This window comes from Oreochromis aureus, linkage group 7, assembly GCF_013358895.1.
Source record: "Oreochromis aureus strain Israel breed Guangdong linkage group 7, ZZ_aureus, whole genome shotgun sequence".
Classification (NCBI taxonomy): domain Eukaryota; kingdom Metazoa; phylum Chordata; class Actinopteri; order Cichliformes; family Cichlidae; genus Oreochromis; species Oreochromis aureus.
Window position 1 is genome coordinate 21,338,727 of NC_052948.1, and position 6,632 is coordinate 21,345,358.

Sequence of the window (6,632 nt, forward strand, 5' to 3'; positions counted from 1 at the left end):
CCTTGAAGTAGTTATCAGCTGTCAGTTGTGTTTGCACAGCCACATTGTAGCATCCTGTCTTCTTGTTTGCTTGTCTTTTGGGAGGGGATTGTATTTTCACATTTATTTACATGCAGAGACATTTACTTTCATGGAGGTCTATGCCTGTATTTTTTTGATTTATAAGATAAAATCAAAAAAACAGAGAGAAGGTAGAATATTCACTGTCGGGAAAACCACCAGATACGTGGACTCAAGGTTCAGCTCGGTGAGTTTATTTACAGTGAATGATGCACAGTCGAAAACACAAGAATAATGTTAGTGATACACAAACACAAAGCACTGCTCACCATACTCCACAAATAGGTCTCTCCGGGAGATAGGCTGTACAGGACTGTAACACATGAAAAAATGCATAAACTTGCTCATTTATTCCAGATATTATTGTAATTACTTACTGTCAGCAGATTAGACATGCAAACCTGTCTCTGGCCAGCTGACAGTGAGCTGTTAAACAACAACAACAGGTGGTTATAAGTTAACATTACACCAGCTAATATTGGGCTCAAGTGTCCTAAAAATCTCACTTTCTAAATAGTTTCGGAGTACAACAATGTTAAGTCCACTTCAAAGAAAGTTTTTATTAATGCCAGCTAAAAGCATCAAATTGAGGCTAACAGCAGCTAACAGAGGCTAACAGCAGCTAACAGAGGCTAACAGCAGCTAACAGGGGCAAAAACTGCAGCACTTACCTGCAGAAAGGTTCAAGATATACTCAAAAAAATAATAAAATATACTCATATAACAAAAATATACTCAAAGAAGAACGGTGGGCAGACTTGTTTGTCCTACAGTAGCTAACGTAGCTAGGATTGTGCGCTTGAACTGAGAGGGGTAAGAAAACAGAATTCAGTTGACTGCAATCGACAATCTAGTGACATGTAGTGATGAGATTTTACACACTGTACCTTTAAAGTTTCAATATCTATGAAACTGAATACAGTAATGTGTAATTCATCAACTGCATTCAAAAACTGCAGCTTCCTTGGTCTGATATTTTTCTGCAGTCTAGCTTAGGAGAAAAAGTGTAGTTGTGGATCAATCGCTAACATTTAAATGACTATCCCATTTTGTAATGCAGCATCTGTTGTACTATTATGATTCACTGAGAAAGCTGCTGAGTGGATTTGCGTAATCACTAATATATTCGCCCCACCTTGGCTTTTGCTGCTACAGCAAATCTAAATACTGTGAAATAGGGCTATTACGCCATAGTCTTAAACTTTAACCCTGTACAGCACAGCACTGCCCCAGGGCAACAGAAAGTTTTTTTAAGCCAGTACGTGTGAACTTAAATGATGCCAACCAATCAGAGTGTTTGGGAAAGAATCAAATTTCTGTCCAACCACCACTTCCAGGTGTAGGGGCAAGCTGAAATGTGGTCCTAAATATAAAATTGCACAAATTCTGTGCAAATCCAAAAAACAAAGCAAGAAGATAGGGCAAGCCAGTGGTGGGATATCTTAAAAGTATGAAAAGAAGAGGAAAAAGCAGAGACCCACAGCTCGCATTCCAGATCAAAATCTTATCTTGGACAATACAATAAAATATATCACTCTGGCCAACATTATGTGACAACCCCATCACCTCAACTAGTCGTGGCAGATGGCCGCCCCTCCCTGATTCTGGTTCTGCCGGAGTTTCTTCCTGTTAAAAGGGGATTTTTCCTTCCTGCTGTAGCCAAGTGCTTGATTATAGGGGGTCATCTAATTGTCAGGGCATTCTCTGTATTGTTCTAGGTTCATTACATTACATTATAGACCACCTTAAGGAAAATTGTGGTTTTGATTTGGCGCAGTATAAGTAGAACTGGATTGAATTGAACAAGGCAAGATGCAGGGTTCCTGTGGGCACCGAAAAACCAAAAGTGTGTTTTTAAAATGCAATGTGCACCTCGGTTTTACAGCACAGAAGAACTGTTTTGGAAAGTTTTACACAGAATGACAGCAGCGTCTTACAGTATAAGAATAAATAAAACATGACATCGGACAATTCGAACCAAAGTCCGTATCAAGTCATATAAGGAAATACGTTTCAAGTGTTTTTCAGTTCTTTGTTTCAAAATGTTTGGAAGATTTTCTGATATTTGTATTGCTTTCTAACAGTTGTGTAATGATCTACGAGTTAATCATTCTCTCTTCTGTTTTACACCATTGTTGCACAAATATCTTGGAGAGGGGATGTCTGTGATATAAAACTGTTTGTCCTGGAAATAAAATGGCCCAAAATGAGTCAGAAAATTATGTTTAATAATTTTCAGCATGTTCCATGTGCGCTCTCACTCCCTCTCACTTTGTGTCATTTTTGGATGTAGCAAGCAGCTGTTTTTTAAATGCTCTAAAAATAAGAAGAACTGCTGCACAGTACCTGCTCAGCCACAGGTTTGTCCACCTGTGGCTGGTTAGGGCCAAACAGTCAAAGCATTTAAACCAAGATTTATGATCTGTATTAACTCCATGTCATATGGTCCAAAAGTATCAAAACCATTCTAAATATATTTCATTTCTAGTGTGAAACTGTAGGGACTAGATATTCTGAGAGCCCTCAGCAGCTGAAGAGACAGACATTCCTCTCAGGACCTACCTTCAGTAGTTTCTGCAGGTTTCAAATGTGTTCATATGCAAAAAGAAACCTTTTGGTGAATTTGACACTGTCAGGTTAGTGCAATTATTTTTGTATGCCACAAACATCTGGCATACAGTAATACAGACTCAACAATTCATACACACTCAACATGTCTCCTGTGTGAAGTCTGTTTGCTTATTTGCGTGTGTGTCGGCTCAGTCTCGCCATGAATTCCAGCTAATCGTTCCATTTTCTTCCAGGCCGCTCTCTTTGTTTCCCCTCGCCTGTAAATATAGTGGGTGCAGACATTAATGTCTGCCCACATCTGTCCACTGTGTAATCACAAATTCTCTGGAAAGCTGCAGCTAACTTTCAAATTAGTTTATAGAAATGCTAGATAAGCATCACAGGCATCAAGATCATTAGGAAATTTCGGAATTTCAAAACATTTTACACTAAAATGCACTCAGTTTTCATCAACGGCAACACTGACGAGGCTCAGACCGAGGATAACTTGCAACAGTTTCAGGAAAGACTAAGTGTCTCCTTTAGCCTACTTATTTCTGTTGCCATGGTGGGAGTTTTGACAGTTTAGTCATCTAATGTTTAAAATGAAATTCTATGAGAATCTGTGCTAAACGTGGTGTGCACATCACTTCAGTCTTTGCACTCTAACTTGTCTGATAACTTCAGGAGAATGTTGGCAAAAGCACGTGCCCCTGATTAGTGTATAAGATAATCTGTAGAATAAAAAAGGATGGTTGAAGTCTTAGTTCAGACAATGAGATAATGTTTTTTTGTGGCTTTTGTTTCCCATAGCGGGAATGTTGTTTACAGGGATTGGGCAGTGTTTCAGGAATGCAGGCTGTGTTCTGAGGAAATGGCTCTTGTCTCCAGAGGGAACTTCTACCGGCTGACTGGAAATCCAGAGGGAGAAAGGTTGACAGGGAGAGACTTTAATGGCACATTCAAAGGTTTCCTAGGAAAAGGAATACAATCTCAGATTTAATGGCATCCCCATCATTAGGTGACTTGGTGTTTCGTGTAATTTCTCTCCTTGAAATTGAAAACAAAGAGTGGTAACAGCCCAGTGAGTTGTGCCATTTTTCAGCATGACGTGAGAGAGGTTTGGTTTTGTGTAAGTACAGAAAACAAGAGTTGATTATTTGCTTTTCTGCCCACACAGAGTTATAGATTGCTAAACTGTAGACTTGGTGTTTCATCCTGTTTGATGGAAACACATAATTCTCATTAACCTGACATTGAGTCAGAGCGGTTTTGTGGATAGAAGAAAGCGGCGGCTGGTTAACTCGATTTTTCCTTTAGATCATTCTTATAGAGTGCAGAGAAGAATAAGTGGATAGGAAATTATTCTTAATGAGCAGCACTGATTTCAGTTTTTCTGAGGCTCATTAAGTGCAAAATATGGTGCCTAAAATATCCAAATCCTTTATAGCTTGTTGCCTGTCATTGGGATCAATTTTAATGTTTTAATTCCTTACACATTTGTTGTTTTTTTATTTATCTGGCTGCAGTATATGTTATTGTTACTGTATGTATTTAAATGGTTTTCAGCTATTGCTGTAATGTACATAACAAAGTAATAAAACATATTTAGATATTTAGAATCCTCATTTGCCATTCCCCTTATTGATATATGTTGTCAATACAAACAATGGCAGTGAGAAACATAACTCGTAAGCTGGAGAGGAAATGGCGTGTCACAAATTTAGAGGATCATCATTTAGCCTGGAGAAATAGTTTGCTGCTTTATAAGAAAGCCCTCCGCAAAGCCAGAACATTTACTATTCGTCACTGATTGAAGAAAATAAGAACAACCCCAGGTTTCTCTTCAGCACTGTAGCCAGGCTGACAAAAAGTCAGAGCTCTACTGAGCCAACCATCCCTTTAACATTAACCAGTAATGACTTCATGAACTTCTTCACAAATAAAATTCTTATCATTAGAGAAAAAATTACCAATAATCATCCCACAGATGTAATATCGTCTACAGCTACTTTTAATACCATCGATGTTAAGTTAGACTCTTTTTCTCCAATTGATCTTTCTGAGTTAACTTCAATAATTAATTCCTCCAAACCATCAACGTGTCTTTTAGACCCCATTCCTACAAAACTGCTCAAAGAAGTCCTGCCATTAATTAATTCTTCGATCTTAAATATGATCAACCTATCTCTAATAATCGGCTATGTACCACAAGCCTTCAAGCTGGCTGTAGTTAAACCTTTACTTAAAAAGCCATCTCTAGACCCAGCTGTCTTAGCTAATTATAGGCCAATCTCCAACCTTCCTTTCATATCAAAAATCCTTGAAAGAGTAGTTGTCAAACAGCTAACAGATCATCTGCAGAGGAATGGCTTATTTGAAGAGTTTCAGTCAGGTTTCAGAGCTCATCACAGCACAGAAACAGCTTTAGTGAAGGTTACAAATGATCTTCTTATGGCCTCTGACAGTGGACTCATCTCTGTGCTTGTCCTGCTAGACCTTAGTGCTGCGTTTGATACTGTTGATCATAATATCCTATTAGAGCGATTAGAACATGCTGTAGGTATTACAGGTACTGTGCTGCAGTGGTTTGTATCATATCTATCTAATAGACTCCAATTTGTACATGTAAATGGAGAGTCCTCTTCACACACTAACGTAGGGCTGCTCGATTATGGCAAAAATGATAATCACGATTATTTTCACTGAAATTGAGATCTCGATTATTTGACGATATTTATTTAACAATAACAATGTATTGAATAATGGCTTTAAAGATTGTCAAAAAATAATATAAAATAGTGTGCAAATACTGATTGCAATGCAAATGTTTGCAATATAAAAAATAAATGAAAAATGTAAACATCTATGTTTAGTGAACTTCAAAATACTGCACAATATTTGATCCACGTCTGACTCCGCGAACCCATAATGTTTCCACCAATGTTCCCTCAAATATTTCATGTCTGAGCGAACACACAAACTCCCTGAGCGGTCCCTTGGACCACTGTGAGCTGTGGTCACGTCAGCATCTAATCCATCCAAGTTACATGGTTTATTAAAATAATCAAATTACAGCATTTACATTTATGTTAGACTACTTTTAATTAACTGCTTTAGCCCACTCACAATGAAAATTTAAAAAATCCTGTTCATGACCTGTGTAGTATGTTAACACTATTGGAAGTAAAAATAACTTGAACTCCAATTTTGAAAACACAACTTTTCTTTTTTTTTTCATAAAGCTCTGACTTGTATTATGAGTCTGTGGTCTGGGAGAGTCCTATAACTCTCTGTCTGCCAAATACAGTATATAATGACCAATGCTGGGCAATTAATTATATAGTTACTACTTCAAAAAACTAACTCAGTTTGGCAAACAACAAAGTTTTTTGCAGCTATTTATTTTTTTTAATGCAGCCAAGGCGTTTTTTTAAATAAACATTTCAAACTATTTACAGAACAATCAGCTGTTCTGCATCAAATCTGATGCCACACAAATTATTTGTGCCACTCCAAAAAATAATTTCTGTCCCCTATGAGATAAAGGAGAACAACAGCCTGATACCTGCAGGCCTGACAACAGGAGATGTATCACTCCTGTAACACCTGTAACATTCAGCAGCCGCCTCATTGTTCTGACACACCAACAAAACTATTGACTACACTACACACTAACTACACAAGATTTGCACTAAACGTCTCAAATCTCTCACATCTCAGAACACCGCCGTCACTCCTAAAACTTCCCCCCGTTTCTTAACAACTAGATGACACGTTGCCATATCATTTTTTGATTGGTCGACACGGTACTTTTTTCGACCAATAGGAAAGGGTGGGGGGTTTTTTGGTTTTGTTTTTGCTCACAGGCGGAGAGTGCTTTCGAGCGTTTTCCTTATAAAACGCCGTTTCTTCCCGCAGTAAATATAAACAACGATAGTATTCAGGAAGAAAACCAAACATTGCATATATTTTTATCATAACTCTGGTTTTACGTGGCCTATCAACACAATTTAAAAACT